The sequence below is a fragment of the Rutidosis leptorrhynchoides genome, chromosome 5 (genome assembly GCF_046630445.1).
Source record: "Rutidosis leptorrhynchoides isolate AG116_Rl617_1_P2 chromosome 5, CSIRO_AGI_Rlap_v1, whole genome shotgun sequence".
Lineage (NCBI taxonomy): Eukaryota > Viridiplantae > Streptophyta > Magnoliopsida > Asterales > Asteraceae > Rutidosis > Rutidosis leptorrhynchoides.
The window spans coordinates 308,422,338-308,442,539 of NC_092337.1; the positions used below are offsets into that span (position 1 = coordinate 308,422,338).

Below are 20,202 nucleotides of genomic sequence, written 5' to 3' on the forward strand. Positions count from 1 at the left end.
TGCAGAGAAATACAGATACGGACGGTGCATCATCGTCCAGACAACCAGAGCCCAAACCAAAAATGTTTTATGAACAAGAACAACATATGCAACAAGAAGAAGAACAACATGAGGATCAACATATTCCATATCACGATCAAGATCAATTATTCATGAATCAGTTTCGTCAATTTGCTCCACATCAAATGATTCTGAGCTTAGACATTAATGAAGATCAGTTACACCCAAATCTGAGATTTGATCGATGTTGGATAGAGTATCCAGATTATCAAAAGAACATGCACATTCTCTACTTTAAGGTTGTTGAAATGCCAAGGGCAATTGACTGGGTACCTTTGGAAACAGTTGACCTTGCCGAACCGATTCGGAAATTATTGGTGCAAAGGTATGGTAATTCTCAGTTTAACGATTGGATGCGCCTATTTTCCATTCGTAGAACCATATATAGGGAATGGTGTATAGAATTACTTAGTACTATTAAGTTAAACAGTTATGTTAGGAGGATAGATGATAGAAGCTTTATTAGATTTCTGTTAGGTGGACGCATGTACAGAATGTCCATGATAGATTTAGCCAGGGCCTTACAGATTTACACCCCTGCTGAACTTTTGAGCCCCGACTGTAATAGCCTGATTGCCCAAGGAGAAAGGATAGATAGGGAATTTGATATTAACGCCGTCTGGAGGCGTATGTCCCACTTTAATGAATTTCACGCCAGTGGAAATCATACATACTTAGATATAGATAGAGCTGAACTCCGGGTGATTCATAGATTCTTAGTAAACACAATTACACAAAGGGGTAAGAATAAGGAGAAATTGACCGTAAACGATTTGTTCTACCTCAAGTGTATTAGAGACCCGAGGAGTTTCGTTAACATTCCCTATTGTGTTGGTTATTATCTCGCTAATGTAGTTTCGGGGATGAAATCGGGGAGTATTATAGGTGGTGGTATTTTCATTACTCTCATTGGAGAGTATTTAGGTGTGGATAAGCACCAAGGGGGTCCAATGAACGAAATAGAGGACGAAGGTGAAACTATAAGTTCAAACCTTTATCACGGTGCAAGGGTATTATTGATGAGACGTGGTCGGGTATATCGATACGAGGGACCTCAGCGACAGGTAGAAAGAGGTTCGGATGACGAAATGGAAGAGGCGAACAACATTATAGGAGTTGTTCGGGAAACTGCTCTTGATTTAGGCGTTCGTATGGAGGATGAATACATGACGAACTATGACAGGCATATGCAGTACGAGGCATGGCAACGTCGGAATGACTACGAGCATTCCCGACAACGAGAGCATGGCCGATGGGATTATCATCAGCGCCAAATTATAAGCCAGTTGCAGCCTGGCGAGATGTATTATCCGACCCGACCCGCATACTATCCTGCACATCAGCCAGAAATGAGACCACCCTATGATTTATATGATTATGACGCAGCATACCAGTTCACCTATCACCAGCCATGGAACCCTGATCCGAACATGAATTGGGATCCATATCCTAATTTTCCTCCTAACCCGCCTCCTGATGAGTAGAGATAAGTTGGTAATTTTTATTTTTATTTTAAACACTTAACATTTTATTACGTTTATGTAATGTTTGATATTCTTATTATTATTGTGTACTAATATTTTTCTTATAGTTTGAAAGTGGGATGCCAAAGTTCCATTTCAAATTGCATGTATGATTATATTTGTATTGTATGTATTCTATTTTATGCACAAAACAGGGTAAAACAACGCGTTTTCAAAGACTGGCATTAAGTTCAGCAAAAGCAAGTAATTTTTGACGACAATGATGCAAAATATATGTGAAATAACAACAAGACGGAATGAACAAATGACGTGCACCATTTATCATTCAAACAATCAAACGACAATATGTTTGAAACTTTGGTAAAATTTAATCATTTTTCTGCGATAATCACCCTCAATAATTTAAATTATTTCTGATTTCTTGCAAATGAGGGCATTGCAAGATCTTAAGTGTGGGAAGGGGTTAAATTCTTTCGGATTTTAAAAAAAAAAATTTAAACACTTGGTTACCATTAAAAATGCTAGTAACGCAGTAGTTGTGTTAGAATCTAGTGCTCTCCGATAACAAGGAACAGCCCTAGTCTTATATACTGACTACCCACTTCTAGTAAATTTTTCAAAATTTTTAACAAAATGGATTCAAAATCATGTTTATACATATTTATGAACGATTAAAACTAGGTCATTGAGCCGAAATTATCGTTACCTCAGAAAGGACATAAATTGAGAAACAACCAAAACGTTAGAATTCATTTAATAAGAATGGAATAGAAGAGAAAAAGGCAAAGAAAAATATAAATAAAAGCCAAGTGTGGGAAAAGTTTGCCAAGTTATTCAAAACATATCACATATTTTTGTACAAACAATTGAAAATACTTTTGTTTTGAACAATAATCAAATGTTTTACCCGATGAAAGAAAAGAAGAGATGGATCTACACGATGAATCAATTCCATCATTAGAAGGAAGTAAAGTCTTCCGAAAAAGACACGCGCTTCTTGATTTAGGTCATGAAGTTGTCATCCAGACCAGCTGTAGGTTGACGAAAAATCTAGAAAAGTCATCACTAAAATCGGCTGGAAATCCACGGACCTCAGCATCAAACAGGGTCGCCAAGTGGTCAGATTTATCCTAACCATGAGAAGGATTTATCTCGTACAATGGGGAGGCACCGTGCAAATTAGCTGGATAAGACTAATGAATCAGATCCCCAGAAAGGATAATCTCCTTAAAGATTAAAAATCAGCTTTTAAGCCTGATATTACTCAATCCTTGAGATTGACCTTAAAGATTGAGAATTCAAACTCATGGAATTCAATGATATCTAAACTCGAGCTTGAACGAGAAAATATTTTGATCAAAAATACAAACCGATTTGTTTTCTGAAAACCCATTTTCAATGCGTTCATTACCATTGAACGTAAAATCCTAGGAATTCACCTGGAATTCATTAGGTCACCTGAACCAAATCGGGTGTCAACCGTAAGAACGGTGGTTGCATAGCATGGTCAGAGATAGGACCTTGTGCCAGACCGAAAAATCAAAGGATGATCTTTACTATTGCTCCTACCAAGGATAGTTCTAGCATCCGACACGTTAATTAGACCATGAACAAATGCATGTCATTAGACATTGCCTTAACAGTTTCTTGTTCATCGCTTTCCTTTACAACCGGACGGTAGTTTACTGAAAGGTAATATACGAAACAAGTAAACTGGATGTGTGCTTTCCGATACCGGGATAGCAGTGGATTATACGAACCTAAAAAGTTTTAGCCAAAATATTGATCCACAAACATATTTTGCAACACCGATGATGGATCAAATCAGAAAACTTGTCTAGGGTAAAATCTAGCTTGAATTTTCAAAAGATCAAATGTTTTAATAAAGATCCAATTTCCTAAAGGATCTAAATTTTTATAGTCATGTGGGACTGTAAACCGCCTTTCAAATGTGCACTTCGCTTTGGAAACCGAAAGTAAATCGGCTATTTGATTGCCAGTGTCGTTGACCTAAACCCGAGGCAACCATAAAAAGACACACCCACCTTTAACCACATCGTTACTACCATTGTTTATTCCGCTGTATTGAAGTCACTGATGTACAAAGTGTGAAGAATAAAGAAGTGATTCAAGTGTTTCAAGACTATATTGCTTGAGGACAAGCAACACTTAAGTGTGGGAATATTGATAATGCCAAAAATGAACACATATTTTATAGCATTATTCCCCAAGAAAGACAAGATTTTAGTTGGTATTGTTCGATTTACAAGCAATATTCGTTTAAATATTAAAAAGTGAAGACAAAAGGCAGATTCGACAAATTGAAGACAAAAAGGTCCAAAGAGCTAAAAAGTACAAGATACAACTAAAAAGGTTCAAAATATTGATGAGGAACGTCTCAAAATGACAAGAGTACAAGTTACAAGACGCAAAGTACGCGATTTAAAATAATACGCGAAGACGTCCGAAAATCCGGAACCGGGACCTGAGCCTAGAAGAAACGCCCGACGTGACGGACCAAAAATATCTACTCAACTATGCATATAAATATAATATAATATATAAATAATTATTAAAATTATTTATATATTTATATTATTTATTTATTATGTCGGCAAGCTAAAAAACAAATGATCCTGAGCTGGAAATCACGGCCATGCGAGTCGCATGGCCTAATGCCCAAACTCATGCGACTCGCATGAGTACCTTTTCCAGGCCACCTTCTATTTAAAGCGACTTCGTGATCCATTTTTACTTACACCATAATATCTATCTCTCTCTCAATATATACGTAATATATATATATAATTTATATTTTAATTTTAATTTTAATTTTAAATCCTAATAATAAGGGTATGTTAACGAATATTGTAAGGGTGTAAGTCGAAATTCTGTCCGTGTAACGCTACGCTATTTTTAATCATTGTAAGTTATGTTCAACCTTTTTACATTAATGTCTCGTAGCTAAGTTATTATTATGCTTATTTAAAACGAAGTAATCATGATGTTGGGCTAATTACAAAAATTGGGTAATTAGGCTTTGTACCATAATTGGGGTTTGGACAAAAGAACGACACTTGTGGAAATTAGACTATGGGCTATTAATGGGCTTTATATTTGTTTAACTAAATGAAAGTTTGTTAATGTTAATATAAAGATTTACAATTGGGCGTCCCTATAAATTACCATATACACTCGATCGGACACGATGGGCGGGGTATTTATATGTACGAATAATCGTTCATTTAACCGGACACGGGAATGGATTAATAGCCACTAGAATAATCAAAACAGGGGTGAAATTACATTCAAGGGTAATTGGAGTAATTGTTAACAAAGTGGTAAAACCTTGGTTTACACGAAGTCGATAACCTGGTGTATTCATTAAACAAAGTATTAAAACCTTGTTACAATTCGAATCCCCAATTAGTTGGAATATTTAACTTCGGGTATAATAATAATTTGACGAGGACACTCGCACTTTATATTTATGACTGATGGACTGTTATGGACAAAAACCAGACGGACATATTAAATAATCCAGGACAAAGGACAATTAACCCATGGGCATAAAACTAAAATCAACACGTCAAACATCATGATTACGGAAGTTTAAATAAGCATAATTCTTTTATTTCATATTTAATTTCCTTTATTTTATATTTAATTGCACTTCTAATTATCGCACTTTTATTTATTGTTATTTAATCGCACTTTTAATTATCGTACTTTTTAATTATCGTAAGTTTATTTTATCGCACTTTTATTATTCGCAATTTCATTATCGTTATTTACTTTACGCTTTAATTTAAGTCTTGTATTTATTTTATATTTTACATTAGGTTTTAACTGCGACTAAAGTTTTAAAATCGACAAACCGGTCATTAAACGGTAAAAACCCCCCTTTATAATAATAATATTACTTATATATATGTTTGTATTTTTATAAAAGTAAACTAATATAGCGTTGAGCTTTGTTTAAAGATTTCCCTGTGGAACGAACCGGACTTACTAAAAACTACACTACTTTACGATTAGGTACACTGCCTATAAGTGTTGTAGCAAGGTTTAAGTATATCCATTCTATAAATAAATAAATATCTTGTGTAAAATTGTATCGTATTTAATAGTGTTTTCTGCTAAAATTAATAACTATTTTATATACACCTCGCAAAACATCAGACGACTTTAAGGAGGAATTCTTTGAGGAGTTCCGAACTTCGGCCAATTTGTGGGAATTGCGTAATGAGTTGCGAAATTTGTGACAAGGATCTATGGATTTGAGTACTCTCAAGACGACCTTTATGGCGAAGGCTCGTTTTTGTCCGGAGTATTTGGGGAATGATCGTTTGTTGATGGGAGATTTCTATCGGACCTTGAATGATGACTTGAAAAGTAAAATTAGCCGGGGTCAAGCGAAATCGTTTTCGGAATTATTCGACTTGGCTAGAGGTTTCGAGTCGTATTCACGATCGAAAAAGGGTGAACCTTCAAGTGAGCGAATGGTCGTTTCTTATGGTGCTCCGAGTAAGAGGGCTAAGGGTTCGAGTGTGAGCACGGGTGGTACGCGAGCGGGTATGTCGGATTCTAGTGCGGCTAGATGTTACAATTGTGGCGTGAGGGGTCACAAGTCTTGGGAATGTTCGGTACCAAAGGGTGATGGTATCGTGTGCTTCAATTGCCAAAAAGAAGGACATCGTAAGTCGGAATGTCCCAAGTTAGCGGGGACGGGTGCAGCCAGGAGACGTTAAGGTACGTTTAATTTTGATAAATATGTCTTTTGATTATTTATTAAATGCCGTTTGAGTTTGAGTTGCGTGCCTTTGTTGTGCATGTTATGCTATGGGTGACGTTCCTAATGGAAGTACCCTATGTTGATGTTTGATTGACGGGCGAAGGGCGTAAGACTTGGTGCAACCAAGCATTCCTTAGTATTTGGGAAACGTTTCTACCAAGCCACGGAAATGGTTTTGGTGTTTGGTTGTTAAGCGCGTGTTCGCTTTTATGTTGAAGTGACGAATCATGAGGTTCGTCGGTCGGTTGGAACCCTTGAGATCGAGTGTTTTAAATCTCGATGTGTGTTGGTAATGGAGTCTTTATGACGTGACATTAGGTGCCTCTTTTATACCTACTAGCGTGGTGTTCGACTCCGATTGTGTTGCGGTACACTTTTCGTACAAAGTGTTTAAGGGTTGGTTAAAATCCTTCGTGTGCTCAAGGTTGGAGCAAGATGTGGTAATGGGTCGTGTGAGCCCAATTGTTGGTAAAGTCTACCTGTGGTAGCATTGTGCGGTTGTACGAGTTGTGGATATGGAACGTGGTTCTAAGTGGGGGAGTTACACTCCCGCACGAGGAAGTTTTAGTGTGAGATTTCGGATGATGCTATTGGTAGATCCGGAAAATGTTGTCGAGACCTAGTTGGGTCGATTTGTGGTAGAGTACAATTTCGGATAAATTGTACTTATGGTTTGGATTTGAATCATCACCGAGGTGGTAACGTGGTAAATCTCGTTGAGAGATAATGGACGTGTTTGGTGAGCAAGGTGAAATCCTCCGGTTAAGGGAGGTGTGTGTCGGGTTCTCTTGTAGAGAATTATTGTTTGGTACCTATGTTTGGTATAGGTGGTTCTTGCTCGATTATGGTATGGTTGTTTGATGAAGCATGATCTTTAGGGTCCGCTGACTTCATCATGGGAATACGTGATTGGTGGAGCATGACTTTCGGGGTCCGCTGACTTCATCATGAGCGTGGTGTTATATCGGTGAAGCATGATCTTCGGGTCCGCTGACTTCATCCGGTGTTGTGATCGGTGAAGCATGATCTTCGGGTCCGCTGACTTCATCCGGTGTTGTGATTGGTGGAGCATGACCTTCGGGGTCCGCTGACTTCATCAAGGGAGTAGTGTTATGTCGGTATGGTGTAACACTATCGGGAAATGCGAGTACCGGTGGGAAATGCGAGTACCATTCCTATGTTGAGATTGTGAATCGCGTGTGGTTTCGGATTCACGATGACGCGTGTAGTTCGGTCATCTTATTGGAATGAATCTCGTGTAGTTCGGATTCATGGTGACTCGTGTAGTTCGGTCATCTTATTGAGGTAGTAATCTCGTGTGGTTTCGGATTACTAAGGCTCGTGTAGTTCGGCCAACCTCGATGTTGTGAAGATAGTAATCTCGTGTGGTTTCGGATTACTAAGGCTCGTGTAGTTCGGCCAATCTTCATTGTGGTACTTGGTTCTCGGTATTGGGTTAAGGTGTTAACCTTGTTCGTCTATATTGTTATATATTAATGTATTGTTGTGTTGTAGCTAACCCTCCGGGTGTAGCTATTTGGCTTTGTTCACATCGTCGTTGGTGAACTTATATTGTTGTTGTATCTTTAGCTCGTTGCTTAGAGATCGTACGGTATGCTTAGTGTAGTGCCTTATATGGATGCCTCGGTATGCGGTATTTGTTATTTTGTGGCGTGTCCATTTTATACATATATATGTATGTAGTATATTATCATTCACTAAGCGTTAGCTTACCCTCTCGTTGTTGACTCTTTTTATAGATTGCATGCGGATGGTGGCTCGGGTAAGCGCGAGGATTAGAGGACTTGCATAGTTTGCGTAGAAGGCTTGCTTTTGGATTTATTAGGATTGGGTAGCGTATCCCCAATCGCCATGCTCGGCTTTGTTTTGTATTAAAAGTCTTATGGTCGAAAATTGTATTTTGGTACTTAGGGGTAATTTGGGTCAATGTGGGCCCCGCTTCGTAAACTTAATTTTATTAATAGAACGTGCTAGTTTTTATATATAGAACATGAGGTTAAAAGCGTTACGCCTAAATATGTCGGGAACTAGTCAAACATTTTCGCATTTAAAGACTCTCCGGACAGTCAGGTTTGGCGCGCCGCGCGGCCTATATGGCGCGCCGCGCCAGGTGGCAGTTCAGCAAATTTTTTTTTATTTTGCTGTTTTCACGTGGTTTTGTCGTTGGATGGTTTGGGTCGTTACAGTTCCTATGAAAAATTACGCACCCACGGAACCTGAATGGAATGATTATGAAGAATACAATTCAAATTGGGATTATTCCCAAGAATATATCCAAACTCAACAACCAGTAGATGAGGAAAATTACGTGTCTGAAAATTTATTAGACAATATGAAAATCAAACTCGAAGAACTCAATGCTCAAAATGAACAAATGAGAGAGTTTGCAAACCGGCAAGCTGAAACTCTATCAGACTACACACCTGTTGATCTGAGGAGTCGTGTGCAAGAAAATCTCATATCATCGAATTTTGATGAATTCGAGAGCTCCGAAATCACCAACTATCCCGATGATACTTTTTATTCAGTCTTACTAATTTCACAACATATCGACACATTAGCCTCTACCGACGAAATCATCGATCCATCAATGGATAAAGAAGAAGTAAGGGTAACAAATTGGTACTCTTGGGAATACGATAACGTTAAAAATTTTACCCCCAAGGCCAAACCGAACTTCACCATTCCACAACCTTCCAACCCAATATTCTCAATAGACGAGTCATCCACCGGAAATGAACTACGAGCTGTAATAGATAATGACACCTCGAATTTTACCCAATTGGGTAATAGAGGTGAAAACTTTGACGTCGAGAATAAAAGGAAGGAAACGTTAGAAATTATCCACCCTATAATATGTATGTCGGTGTATATCGATCCATTTGACCAAGAACCAGAAAAGAGACATATCCATTTACTAAAAGCTACACTTAAAAAAGAATTAAGTAGTGACAATCGGGCGAGTCTAAACTTTAAACCCATTGATATATTATACACCACCCGAGATGTAAATAACTGGCTCACTACTCTAATTCGTGGAACTTATTCTACCGACTTCACTTGTCGTCAGCTAAGTGTGGGGAAGTTTAACCCCACTTAATGTTAAATTAGGGGTTCGGGTTAGTGCATAACTCGTTAACAAAAATGCATGATAAGTTAGGATAAAAGACGTTTTTTCAAATATTAGTAAACAGTTCAGAAAAGCAACCGTTTTTGAAGAAAAACATGTGTGATAAAACAAGAAGGAATGAACGATGAGGTGCACCATCTATCATCCTGCAATTTTATGGTATCTTTAACTACTTTCTACACTAATCACCCTCATGAATTTATAATTAGAGTCTGATTTCATGCAAATGAGGGCATTGCATGATCTTAAGTGTGGGGAAAGGTTATAAATTCTCTCGGATCTATTCTTGGCTTATTTTCTAAATTTTGTGAAAATTTAAAAAAAAAAAAAAAAAAAAAAAAATTTCAACTAAATGAATTCAAAATCATGTTTATACATATTTAAGAACGGTGAAAACTAGGTGTTAATACTGAAATTATCGTTACCTCGGAAAGGACATAAATTGAGAAACACCCTAAAACGCTTGAATTCATTTAAAATGGAATAAAGGAGAATAAAAAGGCAAAGAAAGAAACTAAGTGTGGGGAGAATGTACCAAGTTATTCAATTAAAAACTATCTATCACATGTTTCTGTAAAGTTTATTGCAAGTGCTTTTGTTTTGGACTAAATTAACTGTTTTACCCGATTTACTGTAATGAAAGATGGATCTACACGATGAATCAATTCCATCATTTAAAGGAAGTAAAGTCTTCCGAAAAAGAAACGCGCTTCTTGATTTAGGTCAAGAAGTTGTCGTCCAGACCAGCTGTAGGATGACGAAAAATCTAGAAAAGTCAACACTAAAATCAGCAGGAAATCCACGGACCTCAGCATAAAACAGGGTCGCCAGGTGGTCAGATTTATCCTAACCATGAGAAGGATTTATCTCGTACAATAGGGGGCACCGTGCAAATTAGCTTGATAAGACTAATGAATCAGATCCCCAGAAAGGATAATCTCCTTAAAGATTAAAAATCAGCTTTTAAGCCTGATATTACTCAATCCTTGAGATTGACCTTAAAGATTGAGAATTACAAACTCATGGAATTCAATGATATCTAAACCCGAGCTTGAACGAGAAAATATTTTGATCAAAATTAAAACCGATTTGTTTTCTGAAAACCTATTTTCAATGTGTTCATTACCATTGAACGTAAAATCCTAGGAATTCACCTGGAATTCATTAGGTCACCTGAACCAAATCGGGTGTCAACCGTAAGAACGGTGGTTGCATAGCATGGTCGGAGACAGGACCTTGTGCCAGACCAAAAAATCATAGGATGATCTTTACTATTGCTCCTACAAAGGATAGTAATAGCATCCGACACGTTTATAGACCATAATCAAAAGCAACTCACGGGACATTGCCTTAACAGTTTCTTGTTCATCGCTTTCCTTTACAACCGGACGGTCATTTACCGAAAGGTAATATACGGAGCAAGTATACTGGACGTGTTGCTTTCCCAATACAAGGTTAGCAAGTGGGTAACACAAAACCACACGTGTTGAGCTAAAATTTTCAAATCTGAAACCCACACAACCCACAAAAATAATTTGCAAACACCGGTGAAGGGTTATTCCGGAAAACTTATCTAGGGTAAAAACTAGATTGAATTTTCAAAAGATCAAATGTTTTCATAAAGATCCAATTTCCTTACGGATCTAAATTTTCATAGTCATGTGGGACTGTAAACCGCCTTTCAAATGTGCACTTTGCTTTGGAAACCGAAAGTAAATCGGCTATTTGATTGCAAGTGTCGTTGACCAAAACCCGAGGCAACTGTGGATGACACACCCACCTTTAACCATGGTTCTATCGTTACTATCATTGTTTATACCGCCGTATCAAAATCACTGATGTATAAAGTGTGAGAATAAAAAAGTGATTCGAGTGAAGTGTGATTTTATTTCAAGTTATGTATTGCTTGAGGACAAGCAACGCTTAAGTGTGGGGATATTTGATAAGGCTAAAAAGGAACATATATTTCATAGAAATATCCCTCCTAAATAATAGGTTTTCATATGTAATTGTATTATATTTTCATTGTAATTGTTTAAATAAATAAGTGCGAAGACAAAAGGCGAAAACAAGATTTGAAGACACAAACGTCCAAAAAGCTCAAATGTACAAGATACAATTCAAAAGGTTCAATTTATTGATGAGAAACGTCTAAAAATGACAAGAGTACAAGTTACAAAACGCAAAGTACAAGATATTAAATTGTACGCAAGGACGTTCGAAAATCCGGAACCGGGACATGAGTTAACTATCAACGCCCGACGCAACGGACCAAAAATTACAAGTCAACTATGCACAAGAATATAATATAATATTTAAATAATTATATAAATTATTTATATATTATATATATTTAAAAATTATGTCGACAAGCTATGAGACAAATGATCCTGAGCTGGATTTTCAAACTCCACGACTCGCGGAGTTTGAAGGCCAAAAACTCCACGACTCGCGGAGCTGTCAGAAATCAAAACTCCTATAAAAGGCCATGCATTCTGCCGAGTAAATATAAATAAATAATAATAATAATACTCCTATGTAATAATAATAAATATATATATATATATTATATATATATATAGTATAGTATAGTTTTATATTAGATTAGTTCGGGTTATGTAAAAGTTATTTTTACGGGTTTTTGAAGTCGAAATTCTGTCCGTGTAACACTACGCGATAAATACTCAATGTAAGTTATGTTCTCTTTTTTAAATTAATGTCTCGTACTTAAGTTATTATTATGCTTATTTGAGCCAAAGTAATCATGATGTTGGACTAAATATTAAAGACGGGGTAATTGGGCTTTGTACCATAATTGGGGTTTGGACAAAAGAATGACACTTGTGGAAATTAGACTATGGGCTATTAATGGGCTTTATATTTGTTTAACTAAATGATAGTTTGTTAATTTTAATATAAATATTTACAATTGGACGTACCTATAAATAACCACATACACTCGATCGGACACGATGGGCGGGATATTTATATGTACGAATAATCGTTCATTTAACCGGACACGGGAATGGATTAATAGTCTATGGAATTATTAAAACAGGGGTGAAATTATGTACAAGGACACTTGGCATAATTGATAAGAAAGTATTAAAACCTTGGGTTACACGCAGTCGATATCCTGGTGTAATTATTAAACAAAGTATTAAAACCTTGTAACAGTTTAAGTCCCTAATTAGTTGGAATATTTGACTTCGGGTATAAGGATAATTTGACGAGGACACTCGCAATTTAAATTTATGACCGATGGACTGTTATGGACAAAAACCAGACGGACATATTAAATAATCCAGGACAAAGGACAATTAACCCATGGGAATAAACTGAAAATCAACACGTCAAACATCATGATTACGGAAGTTTAAATAAGCATAATATATTTTATTTCATATTTCCTCGTACTTTTATTTATTGTCATTTTAATTATTGTTATTTATTTTATCGTTAGTTAAATATCGTCATTTACTTTACGCTTCGCTTAAAATATAAAATCGACAAACCGGTCATTAAACGGTAAAACCCCCTTTTATATATTATTATATATAATTATATATATTTTGTACAAATATAGTTGTTTAAAAATATAGTGTGCAATAAGCCCGCTCCCTGTGGAACAAACCGGACTTGCTAAAAACTATACTACTCTACGATTAGGTACACTGCCTATAGTGTTGTAGCAAAGTTTAGGTATATCCCATTTGTAAATAAATAATTAAAACTTGTGTAATTGGTAACGTATTTCGTAGTAAAATATAGTGCTAAAATTAATAACTATTTTATATACCCCTCGCGAAACATCAATAATCTCCTTAAAGATCAAAAATCAGCTTTTAAGCCTGATATTACTCAATCCTAGAGATTGACCTTAAAGATTGAGAATTACAAACTCATGGAATTCGATGATATCTAAACTCGAGCTTGAACGAGAAAATAGTTTGATCAAAATTACAAACCGATTTGTTTTCTGAAAACCCATTTTTAATGCGTTCATTACCATTGAACGTAAAATCCTAGTAATTCACCTGGAATTCATTAGGTCACCTGAACCAAATCGGGTGTCAACCGTAAGAACGGTGGTTGCATAGCATGGTCAAAGACAGGACCTTGTCCCAGACTGAAGAAAAATTATAAGGGTGAGCTTTACTATTGCTCCTACCAAGGATAGTAATTGCATCCAACACGTTATAGACCATAATTAAAAGCATGTCAGGGGACATTGCCTTAACAGTTGCTTGTTCAACGCTTTCCTTTACAACCGGACGGTAGTTTACCGAAAGGTAATATACGGAACAAGTATACTGGACGTGTTGCTTTCCTAATACAAGGTTAGCAAGTGGGTGACACAAAACCGTAAGTTTTGAGCTAAAATTTTCAAATCTGAAACCCACCAAACCCACAAAAAAATAATTTACAAACACCGGTGAAGGGTTATTCCGGAAAACTTATCTAGGGTAAAAGCTAGATTTAATTTTCTAAAGATCAAATGTTTTCATAAAGATCCAATTTCCTTAATGGATCTAAATTTTCATAGTCATGTGGGACTGTAAACCACAACGTTGCTACCATTGTTTATACCGCCGTATAGAAATCACTGATGTACAAAGTATGAAGAATAAAGAAGTGATTCTAGTATATTTCAAGACTATATTGCTTGAGGACAAGCAACGCTCAAGTGTGGGAATATTTGATAATGCTAAAAATGAACATATATTTCATAGCATTATCCCTAAAGAAAGACAAGCTTTTAGTTGCAATTGTTCTATTTAAAAGTGATATTCGTTTAAATAATAAGAGGTGAAGACAAAAGACAGATTCGACGAATTGAAGACGCAAACGACCAAAAATCTCAAAAGTACAAAGTACAATCAAAGTGGTTCCAATTATTGATGAGAAACGTCTCAAAATTACAAAAGTACAAGACGCAAAACGCAAAGTACAAGATATTAAATTGTACGCAAGGACGTTCGAAAAACCGGAACTGGGACCAAAGTCAACTCTCAACGCTCGACGCAACGGACCGAAAATTACAAGTCAACTATGCCTATAAATATAATATAATATATATATAATTATAATAAAATTATATATATATTATATATTATAAAAATTCGGCGGCTATACTGTTGCAAAGCTGAATGACAGCTGAAACCGACGGCCATGCGATCGCATGGCCTGGAGTAAGAAATCCCATGCGATCGCATGGCAAGCTGGGATAGGCCTCACCTATAAATCTCGCATGTTTTGGACGTAAAAAACACACCTTTTTCTAATTTCTTTCTCTTATCTAATGTACCAAGTATCACTCCAATTAGTAATCTCAATTTGTAATTTTAATTTTAAGTTAGTGATAATAATAAGGTTAGGTTAGTCGAATGTTTTAAAGTCTTGTAAGTCGGAACTCTGTCCGTGTAACGCTACGCTATTTTTAATCACTTTAAGTTATGGTTAATGTTATTTTTAAATTAATATCTCGTAGCTAAGTTATTATTATGCTTATTTAAGAAAAAGTAATCATGATGTTGGGCTAAATATTAAAATTGGGTGATTGGGCTTTGTACCATAATTGGGGTTTGGATAAAAGAACGACACTTGTGGAAATTAGACTATGGGCTATTAATGGGCTTTATATTAACTAAACGATACCTCGTTAATTTAATATATACACTTATAATTTGACGTATTTATATATAACCACATACGCTTGACTGGGCACGGTGGGCGGGATATCTATAAATACCAATAATTGTTCATTTTACCGGACACGGAACTGGATTAATAGTTAGTAGACTTGTTAAAACGGGGGTGGATTACATTCAAGGGTAATTGGTGTAATTGTTAACAAAGTAGTACAACCTTGGTTTACACGCAGTCGATAACCTGGTGTATTCATTAAACAAAGTATTAAAACCTTGTTACAATTCGAATCCCCAATTAGTTGGAATATTTGACTTCGGGAATAAGAATAATTTGGCGAAGACTTCCGCATTTTATAATTATGACTGATGGACTATTATGGACAAATCCGTATGGACATATTGAATAATCCAGGACAAAGAACAATTAACCCATGGGAATAAACTAAAAATCAACACGTCAAACATCATGATTATGGAAGTTTAAATAAGCATAATTCCTTTATTTTCATATTTAATTGCACTTCTAATTATCGCTCTTTTATTTATTGTCATTGTATTTAATTGCACTTTTAATTATCATACTTTTTAATTATCGCACTTTTATTTATCGCAATTTCATTATCGTTATTTATTTTACGCTTTAAATTAAGTCTTTTATTTATTTAATATTTTACATTTGGTTTTAACTGCGACTAAAGTTTTAAAATCGACAAACCGGTCATTAAACGGTAAAAAACCCCCTTTTATAATAATATTACTTATATATATTTGTATTTTTATAAATTTAAATCTAATATAGTGTTAAGCTTGTTTAAGAGTTCCCTGTGGACGAACCGGACTTACTAAAAACTACACTACTGTACGATTAGGTACACTGCCTATAAGTGTTGTAGCAAGGTTTAGGTATATCCATTCTATAAATAAATAAATATCTTGTGTAAAATTGTATCGTATTTAATAGTATTTCGTTGTAAAAATAATACTATTTCCTAGTACACCTCGCACACATCAGTGTCCCATAAATCCAAAGTTTGATGAGTGAGTCCATCTTCTTCCATTCCTTGTCATTAGATTCGGAAGCAACAGTAGAACCATAAAGATGACCGATTAGATCAAAGGTCATACAATGTGTTTCGAATAATTTACCCCACGCATCATAGTATAATTCATCAAGGTCGAGATTTAGGGGAACAAAAGAGCGGATATTGGTGACTCCAAATTATTAGAGACGTTAAGTTCTGTGTTGGGAGCCATGAAGCACGTCGTTAAAACAGAGAAGAAGGGGCAGAGAAGAATATTTCAGTGAAGAATTTTTCTGGGATACGAAGCTATGTTAGATGATAAATAATAAAATAGGAAACAGAAAAAAATGGTGTGATTGCTGGAGTAGAAAAGGGAAGATTACGAGATATTTGGAAGAGATAGAGGAGAGAATTTAAATGGCTCTAATACCATAATAATAATCTGATTTATTCCATTCATATTAACAACGTATACATACATACAAATTACAATGGGCTTTTAGGGTAAAATATAAACATGGGCTAGCCCATGACATACAAACACATACAACACATAAGTATAGACTAATATTTTCAACCACGGCTTCGAATTACCATTATAATGTAACACAGCTCCATTTTCAATCACTTGAGGATCCACAATCGTATAACCCAAACCTAGTACATGCCAGTTGGCATCTAAAGGCTCCGTCAATCCGTAAAGCGTAAAAAGTCCATATGGTAGCGCGCGTACCGAGCTTCCACAGCGTCTTGTCAACGTTCTTTTCCTCCATTCAACTAAATCAAAAACATTAATCCCAAAAGCCCATCCACAAGCATCAGGATCAAAATGCGATCTTCAGTGAAGGAAATAGTTCAACATAGATAGATATTTATGCTTTCAGAGTCTTGTAGATATTTAAGAACAGGGATGTAAGTGGCGTTTAACCATGTGAAATCTTCAAACTTTAGAACATCAACAGTGACCCCACGAAAACTGTTCATAGTAAACCATGCTTTCATGGCAGCATAGGTGACTTCATCGGTTACAAGATGAAACACTAATCTATCGGGGTTTTGAGAATTCGATGCTGATGAATATATGACAACTGAAGTAGAGAGAATGTTGTCTGAAACAACACATATATGGTACATATTGTTGTCTTTTAGTTTCATGCTGATTTGTTTATTATTAAAGGCTTTTTCTGTTGATCGGTTCATTTAAACCATTCGGTTGTTAAGCGGACACGGAGACAGTATAGGCTTTTTAGTACTTCTTCAGCAGCTATTTGTTCATATTTATTACTTATATCGGTTACAGAACTCGTCCGTTCTTCAAGATCTTGGATTCTGCCTTTGAGTCTCATGATTATGGTTGAACTATCGTAGTGGAGTTGTTTGGCTTAAAAAAGCAAAAGGGCCATGTCCCGAACAGCAGTTTCGAATTCTCAAAGTGTTAATGGAGTTGTTTTGCAATCACAATGTAGTGACCCAAAATTTTCCATGTTTATATATATATTAAATGAAATTGTTATTTACATGATTAAGTGTTTCTAACATGTTAAGCAATCAAACTTGTTAAGACTTGATTAATTGAAATAGGTTTCATATAGACAATTGACCACCCAAGTTGACAGGTGATTCACGAACGTTAAAACTTGTAAAAACTATACGATGACATATATATGGTTATATATATAGTTAACATGATTTTATTATAAGTATGTATCTCATTAGGTATTTTAACAATGAGTTATATACATAAAAATGAGACTATTAATTTAAGAAACTTGAAAACGATATATATAACGATTATCGTTATAACAACGTCTTACTAGGTACATATTAATCATATTAAGATATTGATACACTTGGTTAATTATGTTAAATGATAAGTAAATATATTATTAAGTGTATTAACAATGAAATACATATGTAAAAATAAGACTACTAACTTAATGATTTCGAAACGAGACATATATGTAACGATTATCGTTGTAACGACATTTAACTGTATATATATCATACTAAGATATATTATATATCATAATATCATGATAATATAACAATTTAACATCTCATTTGTTATAATAAACAATGGGTTAACAACATTCAACAAGATCGTTAACCTAAAGGTTTCAAAACAACATTTACATGTAACGACTAACGATGACTTAACGACTCAGTTAAAATGTATATACATGTAGTGTTTTAATATGTATTCATACACTTTTGAAAGACTTCAAGACACTTATCAAAATACTTCTACTTAACAAAAATTCTTACAATTACATCCTCGTTCAGTTTCATCAACAATTCTACTCGTATGCACCCGTATTCGTACTCGTACAATACACAGCTTTTAGATGTATGTACTATTGGTATATACACTCCAATAATCAGCTCTTAGCAGCCCATGTGAGTCACCTAACACATGTGGGAACCATCATTTGGCAACTAGCATGAAATATCTCATAAAATTACAAAAATATGAGTAATCATTCATGACTTATTTACATGAAAACAAAATTACATATCCTTTATATCTAATCCATACACCAACGACCAAAAACACCTACAAACACTTTCATTCTTCAATTTTCTTCATATAATTGATCTCTCTCAAGTTCTATCTTCAAGTTCTAAATGTTCTTCATAAATTCCAAAAGTTCTAGTTTCATAAAATCAAGAATACTTCCAAGATTGCAAGTTTATTTCCAAGTTTTCTAAATCCATTCCAAGTAATCATCCAAGATTAAGAAACCTTTGTTACTTACAGTAGGTTATCTTTCTAATACAAGGTAATAATCATATTCAAACTTTAATTCAATTTCTATAACTATAACAATCTTATTTCGAGTGGAAATCTTACTTGAAATTGTTTTCGTGTCATGATTCTGCTTCAAGAACTTTCAAGCCATCCAAGGATCCTTTGAAGCTAGATCTATTTTTCTCATTTCCAGTAGGTTTATCCAAGGAACTTGAGGTGGTAATGATGTTCATAACATCATTCGATTCATACATATAAAGCTATGTTATTCGAAGGTTTAAACTTGTAATCACTAGAACATAGTTTAGTTAATTCTAAACTTGTTCGCAAATAAAAGTTAATCCTTCTAACTTGACTTTTAAAATCAACTAAACACATGTTCTATATCTATATGATATGCTAACTTAATGATTTAAAACCTGGAAACACGAAAAACACCGTAAAACCGGATTTACGCCGTCGTAGTAACACTGCGGGCTGTTTTGGGTTAGTTAATTAAAAACTATGATAAACTTTGATTTAAAAGTTGTTATTCTGGGAAAATGATTTTTATTATGAACATGAAACTATATCCAAAAATTATGGTTAAACTCAAAGTGGAAGTATGTTTTCTAAAATGGTCATCTAGACATCGTTCTTTCGACTGAAATGACTACCTTTACAAAAACGACTTGTAACTTATTTTTCCGTCTATAAACCTATACTTTTTCTGTTTAGATTCATAAAATAGAGTTCAATATGAAACCATAGCAATTTGATTCACTCAAAACGGATTTAAAATGAAGAAGTTATGGGTAAAACAAGATTGGATAATTTTTCTCATTTTAGCTACGTGAAAATTGGTAACAAATCTATTCCAACCATAACTTAATCAACTTGTATTGTATATTATGTAATTTTGAGATACCATAGACACGTATACAATGTTTCGACCTATCATGTCGACACATCTATATATATTTCGGAACAACCATAGACACTCTATATGTGAATGTTGGAGTTAGCTATACAGGGTTGAGGTTGATTCCAAAATATATATAGTTTGAGTTGTGATCAATACTGAGATACATATACACTGGGTCGTGGATTGATTCAAGATAATATTTATCGATTTATTTCTGTACATCTAACTGTGGACAACTAGTTGTAGGTTACTAACGAGGACAGCTGACTTAATAAACTTAAAACATCAAAATATATTAAAAGTGTTGTAAATATATTTTGAACATACTTTGATATATATGTATATATTGTTATAGGTTCGTGAATCAACCAGTGGCCAAGTCTTAC

At 35.0% G+C, this 20,202-nt stretch overlaps 1 pseudogene; it reads right to left on the reverse strand.

The window, feature by feature from the left end:
- Positions 1 to 17,647, reverse strand: part of LOC139849482 (probable galacturonosyltransferase 10) — a 49,412-nt pseudogene extending 31,765 nt beyond the window's left edge.
- Positions 17,648 to 20,202: the final 2,555 nt, after the last annotated feature.